General features: G+C 46.4%; 1 long non-coding RNA gene across 2 annotated transcripts; it reads right to left on the reverse strand.

The window, feature by feature from the left end:
• Positions 1-2,417: 2,417 nt before the first annotated feature.
• Positions 2,418-4,359, reverse strand: LOC148060989 (uncharacterized). 2 transcript variants are annotated; one of them, XR_015709276.1, is made up of 8 exons: positions 4,297-4,359; positions 4,161-4,196; positions 3,797-3,885; positions 3,400-3,502; positions 3,056-3,181; positions 2,830-2,979; positions 2,671-2,758; positions 2,418-2,553 (listed from the first exon to the last, which is right to left on the reverse strand). It is a non-coding gene; the product is annotated as an uncharacterized LOC148060989 (long non-coding RNA). The 2 variants fall into 2 exon arrangements; XR_015709275.1 differs by lacking the exon at positions 2,418-2,553 and having other exon boundaries at positions 2,661-2,758.
• Between the last annotated feature and the right edge of the window lie 10,303 nt (positions 4,360-14,662).

Here is a 14,662-nt window from a genome sequence, read left to right on the forward strand (position 1 = left end):
AAGAAGTACGGCTTCACCAAGTTCAAAGCTTCTGAATTTGATGAAATGATGGCAGAGAAGCGTCTCATTCCTGATGGCTGTGGAGTGAAGTACATCCTCAAACCTGGCTGATGTTTAACTGATCAGCCATTTATGAGATTAATGAAAGGTTTGACAGAAACTGGATGTTTCCTATATCACAGACTAAGCTACACAGACAGGCAAATGAAAACAACCATAAATATTTTATGTTCACTGAACAGAAAGTTTATTAAATGTGTTACATATTGTTTAAAAGTGAAACATTCTTTGCAATGAAACAAAAACAATCTACTTTAATATCCTCGTGTCCATTTCGCAGCATTTTTTTAAATGTCAAATACTGCTCAGTTGTGAACTTCCACCACAGACATTCACACTGACTCAGTTCATATTCAACGTTTGCTGTCTCTCTGGTCTGTTTATCTGGATTCTTGTCGCGTGGGCAGCAGCTTCAGCAGAGAGGTCCATACTTTCTTCTCCCCAGCTACATCGTCCAGCTCTTTCTGGAGGACCCCCCTGTGTTTCCAGCCCAGTGGAGGAACATGGTTCTTCAGTGTGTCCTGGATCAGTGGAACATCATCTGAACATCTCACCAGGAAGGAGGTTAGGAGGCTTTCTTAAACAGATGCTAATCCATCTCATCGACTTAATCCAACATATTTTCATCAATTGATGATATAAGACAAGAAATGAGAGAGAAGTCAGTTTAGATAAAAGAGTTCCATCAAGTTAATCAAGTTTCTCACAGATGCTCTACAGCAGGGTTCAGCAACCTTAACAACTCAAAGAGACATTTGGACCAATTTCCTACATGAAAGAAAACCCTGGGAGTATTGAAGAAGGAACCAGAGGTTGTCGACTGGAAATGAGTGAACCCAGACCAGGTCAACGGGATGATGGATTTTATTAACTGTGGGTCGAAGCCCAGCAGATAATTCACAAGCAATCCGTACAAGCTTAGAATCCAGAAATCATCAAAGTCTTACAACATTCACATTGACTTTATACAGGGCACAGTGGGGTCCGCCTTCCGGACCTCCTCGGCATGACGATGCCTGGACACTCGGCCAAGGTGATTTCACAAGATGTTTCCCAATCTCATTATATAAGATGTTTGTCTCTCAAATTCTGGTTTCTCCAGTAGCTGAAAAGTTATTAGGATGACGTCAGTGATCTTGGACCAATAACCCTTTACGCCACAACAGGAGCCACAAAACCACTTAAAATAAATATCATTCTTAATGTTCACTTTCTCCTTTTTCCTTTCAGCCATATATAAATAAACTATCAATAAAACGATAATTAGTGAGAGTTTACTCAAAATTCAAACTTAACTTATTTTCTACTCTCATGTCAACTAATGTTGATTATTTTCAGAGTAATTATTAGTCTTTAGAGTTATGGATAAAAAATGTTGTTCATTTTAATGTAGTGACTGTAGCTCAGTTGTCTTCGTCTTTATATTCGTCCAAAAATACACTTAAAAAAGTCTAAATACCTCCATACTGCTCGTCTGTAACGTCGCTCTTGTATTCAAAGCCTCAACATGAGAAGAATTGATCAGAAAAATAATAAACTAAAAATAATTTGAATGTTTGAATGTTTTTAAATGTCTTTTTGGACAAAGATGAAAAGGAAGACAACTGAGATCCAGTCACTACATTAAAATGAACAAACATTTTTGTCTACAACTCTAAAAAGAACAGATTACTCAGATTCATCCCAACCCTTAGTTTACATGAGGGTGAGAGGAAAATATGTGAAATTTGAATATTGAGTGAACTTTCACTTTAAGTATTGATTATTATCATAACAATGTCCTGTGCTGTATATTTACTGCAGTTGTTAACAGAGTCATGGTTGTTTTTCCCTTTCTTATGTAAAGCACTATGTAACTCTGGTTATTTATACATACATTAATAATATACATCATAATTGTATCATCATAATCATCCCTATCATATTATTATTATTATTACCATAATATCAACAATGCAAAATACAAAATAAAAGCACATTAAAAACGAAATTATTTGATATGAAACGTATGTATGTATGTATATATATATATATATATATATATATATATATAGTCAAATATAACGCTCTTTGTTTCGCATTGTTACTATTACAGTTAAGGGTGGGGGGGAAGCGAGGAGCCAGAGTTCTGATGACCGTGAAGAACTAATGTTGTTCTTCTATCAGCAGAGTTACATCTTACAGTAACAGTTTTGGTTAAATAAAAGGGAAAGTGAAGGAGAAGTTTGCTCATTTTTCAAGCATTATTGGAAAAATGCTATGAAACTGTACATTTAAATAAAATCCCCACATTTATACTCACTTATTTTAAAAAACATGAGCCGAGTCAGAAGCTGAAATGGGTGAAAATGCTGAATTTGGCTCTGTCAGCTGCTGGTCAAGCTCTTCCAGCAGCTGGTCAAGCTCTTCCAGCAGCTGGTCCGGCTCTTTCAGCAGCTTGTGCGGATCTTTCAGCTGCTGGCGCGGCTTTTTCTTAGGTAGATAACAAGTGCACTGTAATAAAATGAATTTAATGAGTAAGATTAAAAGATACGTTGAACATCTACAAAGACAAGTGGAGACAGTTTAGAAGAAAACATCGGGAGCAAACATTTGTGAAGCTTCACTCACTGTTTGTGATCCTGACATGACGTGAACGTTCCATTTGAAAATGTTCCTTCACTGCAGGTTCCACACTCAGTGTCTGTGGAGGACGTTCCTGTGAAGAACATTGTGTGTGTCTTATAGTTTCTGCACTCTTGCATTTCACATGTTGGATGTGAAACTCACATGCTCTGATGATGAACTGTCCTGGTTCACATGTGGAGTGTTGCTGTGCTGCCACACATGTGTCCACTGAGCCGTCCACACAGAAAAAACCCTCCAGAGGTTCACACTTGGTGTTTGCTGTGAAGGTACAGCATCTGATCTCTCTCAGTCCTGTTAGTCAATAACAAATTCTACATCACATCTACATACTGACCAACTCATCATTCTAGTGAAGAACAAACTTTACCTTCAGTACAGACCAGACACTTGTAACAATGTTTCTCTCTATTAAATTTGTTCATGTAAGTTCCATCATCACAGGCAGTGCAGGACGTACCTCGAAATTCTGTGCAATCGTCTCTTACTTTGTGACCTGTTAGACAAATAAATAAATCACTAGTCTAAGTGACAGTTTAAGACTTGATCTCACTAGTGTCTGAGAACTGATAAAGTCTCGACCACTTCTTACTTAAAATGAAAATAATAATGTCAACATTCAGAGCATGTTTAAAATAAAAGTCAGAAAATAGGTCACAAATACAACAAGTCATAAATCAACACATAGAGTCGAGGACCAAGACTGGATTTTACCTGGAATACACTTTGGACAACATTCTTCTCCTTCGTCTGTCCTCAACACATATTCTCTGGAGTGACAGGTGAGTGTGTTTACCTCCGTTATAGTGGAAAACAACTGTACAAACAAAACAACATAAATCAATAAAAATAAATGGTTTAATATTTGTCCTTCTTTAAATCGTATTATTCTGTTGACATTCTTTACATTATACTTCACAGTTTTAACAAGATAAAGGACTCATTCCTGGTTTTACCTTCAACAAAATACCTTAATATTAAGAACACGTTATCACACACACATTTTGTTTGTAATAGTTACACAGTAACTATTTTGGTTGAAGATCACACTAAATTATTGACTACAAATAATCTCACAGTGAAAATTGTATCATATAAAAACTAAACTCACCAGTAAAAGAAGAATCGTCATGTTTTCAGGACTTTATCCAGAACTCATTCATGATCTCTAGTTTAAAAACATCTGTCAACAAGGAACATCTGGTTTGAAAAAAATAAAGTTCAAAAGGATTAAACTGAAATCATGTTTGTTTTTTACCTTTATACTTCATGTGGACCTTTGACTGCTATAAACACTGTAGGTTGTCAGTGAAAAAAAAGATAATAATCTTCAATATCAATGTCAGTTGGATTCTGTGTCTCATCCATGCACACATAGTAAATATTTAAACTCTAACAAATATAAAGTTGAAAATGTTGATCTGCTAATTTATTTGGAAATATATTTACTTTCTATAAAAACAAAAACATTTTACCTGGTGACTCTACTTTGCTCCTGGTCCTTTGTGACGCTGAATACAGGAAAAAACGTTTAAATCTTTAACATCCTGGTCCTTGTCTTACATTAAAAACATAACACTACACAACATCTACACACTTTTACTTGCTAACCATTTCCCTGAGAAAATTCAAAAGGTTACAATCTTGTCGGTTGTGTTGGTTCTGACCCTGCAGCGTCTTCCTGAAAGTCTTGTGGAGTCAGTCCAAGAATCAAAGTTCACATCATTTAAAGGAGGAGAGACAGAGTTAATGTTTCATCTTGTTGCACATGCGCAGATGGATCATGGTTTACTGACGCTAAAATAATGTATAATATATATACACTGCGTCATGTGCTGTTTTTATATTTATATTTTGTTTGTAGGTTTTGTGTAAGTTATATATAGATATATATATCGTTTTAGTAACACTAGAGGGCAGCAGAGAGTACAAGTTGCTTTGCGTTCAGGTGGAGAGAGAGGAAGATCTTATCAGAAGCTTCTGTCTACAGAGCATGACTGCAGCAGAGGGAGAAGAAAAGAGAGATGAATCTCTCTTGTACTCGTATTGTTTTCTCGTTTATACACATAAAACCCCTGAGTTATCTATCATAACCTCAGGTTCTACGAGTTGGTGCGAAGCCCTCCAACGGCTTCGCTATGGGTTTACCCCGAGGCACCGCCTCGTCTCTGAGAAAGCTTAATGAACTCGCCACCCAGCAGGGGGCAGTACCTTCCTATAAAGGCGGGAAGCACCCGCCGCACTTTCTCCAACTGAAAACTCAGCGAGAAGGGCGGCCGCTGGGCGACGAGGTTGGAGGGCTTCGCACCAACTCGTAGAACCTGAGGTTATGATAGATAACTCAGGGGTTCTACGTCATTGGTGCTCCGCCCTCCAACGGCTTCGCTATGGGTTTACCCAAAAGGCGAAGCCTGACGGGATAAATGTACCCCCAGCTGGACGCCGCTCCTGGAGCAGCATCACTAGGGCCCCGCCGGCCCAGGGTCCAAACCCACTTGAGCCGTGGGCCCTGAGGGGGGCACAACAGCGCTCAAAACAGTATGAGCTACTGATCCCGCCGTTACGTCGAGGAGATAGGCCTTAGCGAAGGTAGACGTGGACGCCCAAGAGGCAGCAGAGCAGATATCCTCTGCTGCCACACCCCGCAAAAGAGCCACTGAGGCTGCCACGCCATGGGTGGAATGTGCCCTCAGACCGCTCGGAGCGGATCCATCCGCTGCTCGGTAGGCCCGGATAATGGTCGATCTCACCCAATGAGAGAACCTCTGGGGGGAGACCGCCTCTCCCCGCCGGCATCTACCGTGGCAGACAAAAAGGGCATCAGAGCGCCTTAACTCGGCCCCCCTGCCGCAAGTAACAGGCCAACGCCCTCACTGGACACAACAGGTGGAGACGTTCCTGACCCGGGTCCGAGTGAGGCGGCGGGTGAAAGGCCCGCAGCGTGAAGGTCGTCGCCCGGAACAAGGAACTCAGAATCTTCGGGCGGAATGCTGGGTTAGGACGCAAAGACACCAAAGACTCCTCGACGCCAAAGGAAAGACACTCAGGGCTAATGGAGAGGGCACAAAGCTCACTTGCTCTCTTCGTGGTTGTTAGTGCCAGAAGGAGCGATACCTTGAAAGACAAGATATCCAGTGGGACTTGGTCAAGAGGCTCGAAGGTCGGGCCTGTGAGAGAGTCCAGTACCAACTGGAGATCCCACTGAGGGCTGGAAGGCCTTGCAGGAGGTCGAAGCCTGCAGGCACCCCGCAGGAAACGCGCCACCAAGGGGTGGGCGCGAACCGAAGCACCCTCAAAACCGACATGCCTCGTCGCTATGGCTGATGCGAACACTCTCAGTGTCGCCACAGTCCGCCCGTTATCCAGCAAATGTTGCAGGAAAGACAGGATAGCGGAGACCAAACAAGAGCTGGGGTCCAAGGACCTGTCTGAACACCAGCGGGAGAATATCCCCCACTTTGAGGCATAAAGCCTACGTGTTGATGGGGCCCGGGCGTTCTCCAGCGTGTGGAGAACGTCCGGGTCCAAGGTCCCGATCAGCTCGTCCCGTGCAGGAGCCACACCTTGAGAGTCCCCCCCGCCCGACACAGGGCAGCGGGGCCCCAAGGGATGGCCCACGGGGCCCCGACCGCCATGCGCACCAGCTCTGGGAACCAGAGCGCCCCCGGGGAGTCTGGTGCCACTAGAATTAACCTCAGCCCCCCCCGCCTCGTCCTCCGAATCAAGGGGAGAAGGAGCCGCGGAGGAGGGAAGGCCAACAGCAGACCGACCGGCCACCTCGAATGGGCTAAAGCGTCCACGCCTAGTGGGGGGCAATCCGAAGCCCTGAGGGAGAACCAAAGAGGGCATTTGAAGTTCTCCTTGCTGGCGAAGAGGTCTGCAACCGGGTGACCGAATCGAGACCAGATCTCGCTTGCCACTGCCTCGGACAGACCCCATTCGTCCTGGACGGCCCCCCTCGACAGTCTGTCCGCTACTGCATTCAGCTCGCCCGGGACGTGCTGGGCTCTGAGCGAAAGCAGGTGACAGTCCGCCCACAGCCAAATCTTCCTTGCCACACACAGAAGTGCTGGGGATCTGACTCCACCTTGGCGATTTACGTACGCCACGGCGGTGGAGCTGTCTGAAAATACTAGGACGTTGGACCGTGACAGTTGGGGAGAGAGGTGAAGCAGGACATTGTGAATCGCCTTCAGCTCTAGCCAGTTTATGTGTCTGAGCACCGGACTGCTCCAGACCCCACTGGCGTAGGCCTGACCCGAGGTGCCTCCCCAACCTGTCAGGGAAGCGTCTGTAAACACTTGAGTGTAACGAAGGACGCAACCCAATGGAACTCTCCGCCTGAGGTTGGCGTGAGAGTTCCAAAACTGGATGTCCTGCAAAACCCGAGCGGGAAGGCGCACTTTCCGACCTCTTTCCCGCTTGAGGTCTAGCTTGAGACGACCAAACCATCTCTGAAGCTCCCTCATGTGCAGCAAGCCCAGCCGAACAACCGTGTGGGCTGCCGCCATGAGCCCCAGGAGGGACATAACAGTGCCTGCTGTTGTCACGTGACACCGAGCTTCCAGCAACTGTGTTGTCAGTCGGAGAATGGGCTGGATACGCACGTCCGGGAGGCGCGCGTATCCTTCCTCCGAGTTCAACAGTACCCCCAGGTAAACTAACTGTTGAACTGGAGTCAGAGCGCTCTTGCTGAGGTTCACTGTGAACCCCAGGGTGGCAATATGGCTCAACACCTTCTGTGTGTGAGCGTTACTTTCTGCCTCTGACCTGGCAAGGATCAACCAGTCGTCCAGATAGGTCAAGATCCTTACCCCACTCACTCTCAAAGGCTCCACTGCTGCTTCCACACACTTGGTGAAGGTCCTGGGTGCCAGAGAGTAGCCGAACGGGAGTCGAGTGTACTGAAACACCCGACCCTCGAGGGCGAAACGCAAGTACTTTCGATGTCTCTTGACTATCGGTATGTGAAAGTACGTGTCGGTCAGGTCGATAGATGTCATCCAATCTCCTGGACATACACCTGAAAGCAGTTTCTTGACCGTCAACATGCGAAACGGGCGGGTAGCTATGAACTTGTTCAAATAGCTGAGGTCCAGAATGGGCCTCCAACCCCCGGTCTTCTTCGCCACGAGGAAGTACCGGGAGTAAAACCCTGTCATCATCTCGGCTGCAGGGACCAGTTCTACGACCTCCTTCTGCAGCAGAGTAGACACCTCGTTTCTCAAACAGGATAGTTTCTCCTGCTCCGCCATACGCGTCCAGAGAATCCCTGAAAACCGCGGGGGTTGACGGGCAAACTGTAGCGCATAGCCCCGCCTGATTACTCCCCCCAGCCAAGTGGGTCCTAGAAGTAAAACCAGGCGACTCCAAGCCGAATAATGTTCTGTCAGAACCGCAGCCCTGGCGAACCTTGGGTAGTCCTCAGGCCCGCCCCCCAAGGACGGGCCGTAGACGAAAGGGCATCACACAAGCCGCGTCTCTATCTCTTGAATCCACAGAGCATGTACTCGAGTTGGATTCACTAGAACCCCCACTCTCATACATAAAAGCCGGCTCTGTGGGAGAAGCGCGCAAGTGTGCGTGAGACACCTCAGATGCGCGTCGTGCGTGTTCCCTTCCCCCCCCGGAAGTCTTCCCAACTCCCTGAGCACTTCTTAGTGTCACCGGAGCTGACAAAACCCGCGATGTGGAGGAATGCGCTGGAGAATTAACCCGGAGCTGAAGAGAGTTAGGTCGCGCGCGCGTCGGCACCGCATCACTCACCCGGTCCCGTACATTCTCCAGCCCCGCTGGCGGTCCCGACCTGTTCGTCACTCGTGAGATCCGACCGCCACGCACCTCTCCAGTTGATCGACCAGACGGGACGGAAGTTCCTCGCCCTCGCCTGGTCTCAGAAAGGCGAAAAAACTCGCGCGTAAAAGCACCAGGTTGCGTCAGTTCCATGGCGCTTCTCCGCCGCCAAACGTGACGTCCTCCACGGTGCCAGTGTTTGTAGACAGCGCTGTGGGGGAAGGAACAACCTCCGGTTAACATAGACATGTCCGGACAAGTTCCACTCACCTCATCAGCTGTCACGCTCTGTCGGGCACGAGCGCTGGTCGACGCGGAAGTAAACACAGCTGACTCAGCCGGTCTCGCGGACCTCTGCTCGTCTGTAAACAAAACACGTGTTATTGCAGTCTCGGTATGACCCGGACGAAGGGGTTTAAAACCTCCTTCGGACTGTGTTATGAGAGGAAAATCACGCCGTCTATGACCGGCGGAGCATGTTATCTTAGCATTAGCGGCGAAAGTTTCTAATGACGCCTGTGAATACGTCACACTCACAGGCGGAAACACATGCACGCTACCAACATCTCTCTCAGAACGAACCACAGAAACGTCATACGTTCTTTTGTTTTTATTTACATAGAGCCCTTTGAAAGAGTAGGGGGGAGGAGGGCTCCCCCGAGACGAAGCCTCGACGCCCCTGCGTCCTCGCCGCTGCGGGTCCCTCCTCCGCTGGCTCCGCTGCGGCTGCTGGCTCCGCTGCTGGCTCCCCGGCTCCTGCTGCGGAACCCGGCGCCCGCCGCGGCTGTTGCCGTTGCTGCTGGTGCTGCTGGGGCGGCTGGCTCTGGTGACGCTTTCCCCCCGCACCAGCTGATGGGGCCGACGAACGGGCTCTCCGTCTCCGAGCGCCGGACCCCCGTCGCGCCTCGTCCTCACACCCATGCAGGTGATGGCGGAGCTGCGCCGACTCCTGCTGCGCTGCCTCCTGCCGGGCCACGACGTTCCGGAGCTCCGGACCGAACAGGGAGTCCTCCGTTATTGGTCCGTCCAGGAGGAGCCTCCGGTCTCTCTCCGGCAGCGCTGTGGCCAGGTCTAGCCACAGGTGCCGGTGGCCCAGCTGTCCAGTGTCGCGTAGACCCCCTCCCAGGATCGCGTACGCCTGCGACATCCGGAGGAGCACAGCCACCGAGTCCTTGACTTCCTCCAACTCCGAAGGTCCAAGGTCGTCTCGGTCCACGGTGAGCCTGTCGAGCGCACCGCACAGGAGAGCCATGTTGTTCGCGAGGGAGACCACCTGCGTCCCCCCCTTGTAGGATCGGTTGAACAACATTGCCGTCAACCTGACTTCAGCTCTAGGCAGAGCTACAGGGCGGCCTGGCCACAGTCGAGCCCCCGGGTCGAGGGCGGCACGTACCGTATCCGAGGGCTCCGGGACACCGCGCCGCCAGTCCAGTCCACACGGCAATAGGGTCCATAGGATCCTACGGGAGGCCCTGAAGCCATGGGAGAGGCAGACCCTCGCCGCGCGTAGCCCCAGATCTCGTCCAACTTAGGACAAATAACCCCCGGAACAGCAGGCCTGCGCGCTTCGTTCCGCCCGACCTTCACTCCGCATGTAAACGGTGGTTGCGCGAGTGGAGGTACGGGGGGGAGCTCGACCTCCATGCGGTTCGCCGCAGCGGTGAATATGCGCGGCAGGACGTCAAGCAGGTAGCGAGGAACCGGCCCGGCTCCCCCGACCGCTTCGACGTCCCCTGGCTCGGAACCGAACAGGGTGCTCGGATCCGCCTCAAAACACCGCCGGTCGTCCTCCTCGTCGTAGTCGGCCCACGACCTGGCTGGAGGACGCCGCGTGCGCCGACGGGCCTCGTATGCTCCCCGTCTCTTCCGGACCTCCTCTGGAAGCATACGGCAGGCCCCACAATCCGCAAACGCGTGATCTGGGCCTAGACAGACGAAGCAGAGAGCGTGTGTGTCCCCCCTCCCCAGGGGGGTGTCACACGTTAAGCACAAAGACACATCTACTTCCACGTTCATGCTCACGTCCGCCATGCTGTATCCAGGAGCTTTCTCGCTGAGTTGAAAATGGAGAAAGTGCGGCGGGTGCTTCCCGCCTTTATAGGAAGGTACTGCCACCTGCTGGGTGGCGAGTTCATTAAGCTTTCTCAGAGACGAGGCGGTGCCTCGGGGTAAACCCATAGCGAAGCCGTTGGAGGGCGGAGCACCAATGACGTAGAACACACACACGCACGCACACGCAGACACATAAAAAAACGCGCACACACACATAAAACAAATGCGCACGCGCATACATAAAACATATGGGCACGCACATACATAAAACATATGCGCACGCGCATACATAAAACATATGCGCACGCGCATACATAAAACGAATGCGCACGCGCACACATAAAACGAATGCGCACGCGCATACATAAAACATATGCGCACACGCATACATAAAACGAATGCGCACACGCATACATAAAACGAATGCGCACACTCATACATAGAACATATGCGCACGCGCATACATAAAACGTATCTGACGCGCACACATAAAACGAATGCGCACGCGCATACAGAAAACGAATGCGCACGCGCATACAGAAAACGAAGGAGCACGCGCATACATAAAACATATGCGCACGCGCACACATAAAACGAATGCGCACGCGCATACAGAAAACGAATGCGCACGCGCATACAGAAAACGAATGCGCACGCGCATACATAAAACATATGCACACGCGCACACATAAAACTAATGCGCACACGCATACATAAAACATATGCGCACGCGCACACATAAATGAATGCGCACGCGCACACATAAATGAATGCGCACGCGCACACATTAAAATGAAAAGAGACTTTAATAAACAACAACATGTACCTCTGCTCCTTCCATCAGTGATAGCTTTGTAGATTCTTCTGCGTCTGACTGCTCTCCCACTACCGTAACACCTTCACAAAAGCGCAAGTTTTTTTTTATAGTTGCGGTTGTCGTAGTGACTTTGACTGTTATAAACCACCATGCAGGTGGACAACGCATGCGCAAATGCATCGTTGATTTCATCATCGTGTACTGTACTGACACTAATATAATGTTTTTCCATCATATTTGTCCATCATGACGAGTGCCATGGATCATACAATGAGATCACCTGTGCAAGTGAAGCTTCTGTCTACAGAGCATGACTACAGCCAAGGTAATGTTAAACTCTTCTGTTAAATTGTTCTCATTTGGAGATAATATCCAAGGATTATGGACATGTTAGATTGGAAATTATTATACACTATACGTATACACCATAAGTTAAATGAATGCTAAAAAGATAATAAATATAGAGTATAAATTACTAGCCTCATCTAAGAGCTTAAACGTTTGAATACACATTCACAACCAACATTTCACTTCATACTGATATACACTGTCTCAAGGCTAGCTTGAAACAGAGTAGAGATTAATCAGCGACTTAACGAAGCATCTGTCTGTCTGCCCAGTTCACACCTGTGGGCGTGAAACAAAAGGGCAAAACGGAACACACCCAAAAAAGGGGGGCTGGAAGACAAAGGAACTTGCCCACACAACAGGGAAGCAAGGAAGCCTCACTCTCCAGGTGACCCGAGACAGGAACTAACTTGAAAGAACCACTGCCCCGGAAAAGACGCCCCCCTGGACAGGAAACTTTCCCTTAAATACAGAGGGGACCCATAACCCGAGACCGTCTTTCCCGGAGCTATTGACCTGTAGAGCTGCCGGCAAAGATCGAGTCCTTTCGATCGTAAAGTTGTATCTTTGTTTGACTTGTAGCGGCGAATAAACGACCCGTACACTCTGCATTTTGACCTTTTCTCTCCATATAACAAAGTATTAAGACCCAGACATGACGTCGTGTTGGAGCGACAGAAACAGACTAGTTTTAATCGTTTTAATTGGTGCGAGTGACCCTCGAATTTGTTTGGAGATTCTTGGACGAAAAGACGGCGACTGAGGCCAGTCAGACGAACGGGCCCAAAATATGGTAAGCAGAAAACCTTTTATTTAATTTCTGCATTTACTTTCGTCTGGCTGAGTTAATCGATTTAGAAGCCGTATGAGTGGATGGGTTGTGCGTTGGTTCCGCTTGTAAGGCAAGCAAACATATAACTTGCTGTTTTGGTTTTATTTTCCGTTACGACTTGGCACCTAAAGTAATCACAGATAGAACATAATTGGCCGGGGGTTCTATCGAGTGACAAATATATCTCTATTAGCACGCTTTAAAGGCATTTAATTCACCCTTTTAGAGATGCTTAACCCCCTTGAGTACGAATGGAGTGTGAATGGGAAAAAATAGAGCTTTTTATAGGTTACGCTGCCTTATGAATACTTATGTTATGATAAAAAACAAAAAACAACTTTCTTGATTAATGCAACGTTTACGCTAATGTGTGTTTTTCAAGTTTTAAATAAAGAAATTTATAGCTTTCTTAAATTTCTATTGGCTAAAAAAGATGGAAAAAACGGCTTACCATATTTATAAAAGAAGTTTCACGGTCAACTGCCGTGGACTTCTATTGGTTGAAAAAAGCGTTTTTTGCTTGTGAATTTCATGTTGCAAGTTTTTTTATACAAATTTTTGGTAATTATAAAATAAGTATTCAAGCGTGTTATAATATTTTTTGGGGAAAAAGCATTTCTTGCGCCGCAAGTTCTACGAATTCAAATACTCTGTTTCTTATGTTACGTTGGTTGCATAGTCAGTACCTATATTGTGATAAAAAAAATAACGACTTTCTTGACTAAATGCGACGTTAATGCTAATACGTGTTTTTCAAGTTTTGTGGAAAGAAATTCTTCAGTTTCTATTGGTTTAAAAAATAGTTTTTTCTTGTAAGTTCTATGAGTTTTTTTTTAAAATGGTCAAATTAACTTTATTTGATTGTCATGTCATAATAAAGTTTGGGATTATAATATAGGTATTCAAGCGTGACAGTTCTCTTATAGAGAGGGAGACGAACAATTGGTGTAAAAATAAATAAAATAAAAATAAAAAAATAAGGAAAAAATAAAATAAATAAAAATAAGAAATGGATTTATCTGAACTGCAGGTAAAATGGCAGTCTTGTGGAATAGGATCATGTGGTGCTGTATTGTTTCGCTCTGTAAGTTGGTATGTGGAAAAAATTGCTCCATTGGATCGGAAAAATGTTGTAAAAAACTGGTATAAATGGGCTAAAAAGCAAAGAAAGGTTGGAAATCTGCCTGATTGGGGCATCCGTATGCCTGAAGAAGATATTCTTGGTGAAAATGTGAAAAATATTAATCTAGAACTTGAAGTCATTAGGAGGAGAAAAACAAGCATGTTGTTTAGTGAAAAATACAGACTGGCTTTGTTAGAAAAAACTAAAACTGATAGAGACAGATTTTTGGTGATTATGGAAATGGTAAAAATGATAAAGTTAAATACTGAAGTGATGGCACCAGTGAAAGCTGTTAAAAAGGAAGTTGTTGATGAAAATAATGTAACTGAAAAAACTGATTCACCACCACCTTACCTAGAAGGTGGAAACCAAAATGTAAACTCACAAATGTTGTCTGATAGATTGCAAAAAATTGTAATGAAAGAGAAAGTGAACACCCAAGCACCAGTGTTCAATGTTACAGGAGGGCAGCTGATGATGGATCAAGATGGTAATGAAATAGATAAAACAAAAGTGATACATTTAAAAGAGATAATCAATAATGTAGCAATAATAACACACAGGCAAGAAATTCTCACAAGAGATCTGTTAGAGACAGCAGAAAAAACACAGCAGATCAGTGATCAGTTGAAATGGCAATAGGACAAGGACATAACAAAGAAGATGTAGATGCGAGTGCAGCCCTGACAAGTGCACTAGAGACTGAAGCCTCATTATATTTCTGTCAATCTGTTTGCATAACCTTATCACCTGTATTTGTTCGGGTGACACGAACTGAGTGTTCTATTCAATAAAGGTCAAGCCCGAACACTCAGGAAACGTGTCAATAACTTCTGTCTGTAACTTTCACCCCATTAGTCAAGACATAACACCAACTGAATGTTACCTTATAAGGACTTGTGTGCAACAGTAGACAGACAACGGCCTTGTAAGATAACGGCCTTGTAAGAATATATGTGCGTTTTTTCACCCTCGAACCTCCGCCTCGGTTTCTCTCTTCACCATGAAGTCA

This window comes from Callionymus lyra, chromosome 18, assembly GCF_982586985.1.
Source record: "Callionymus lyra chromosome 18, fCalLyr1.hap1.1, whole genome shotgun sequence".
NCBI lineage: Eukaryota > Metazoa > Chordata > Actinopteri > Syngnathiformes > Callionymidae > Callionymus > Callionymus lyra.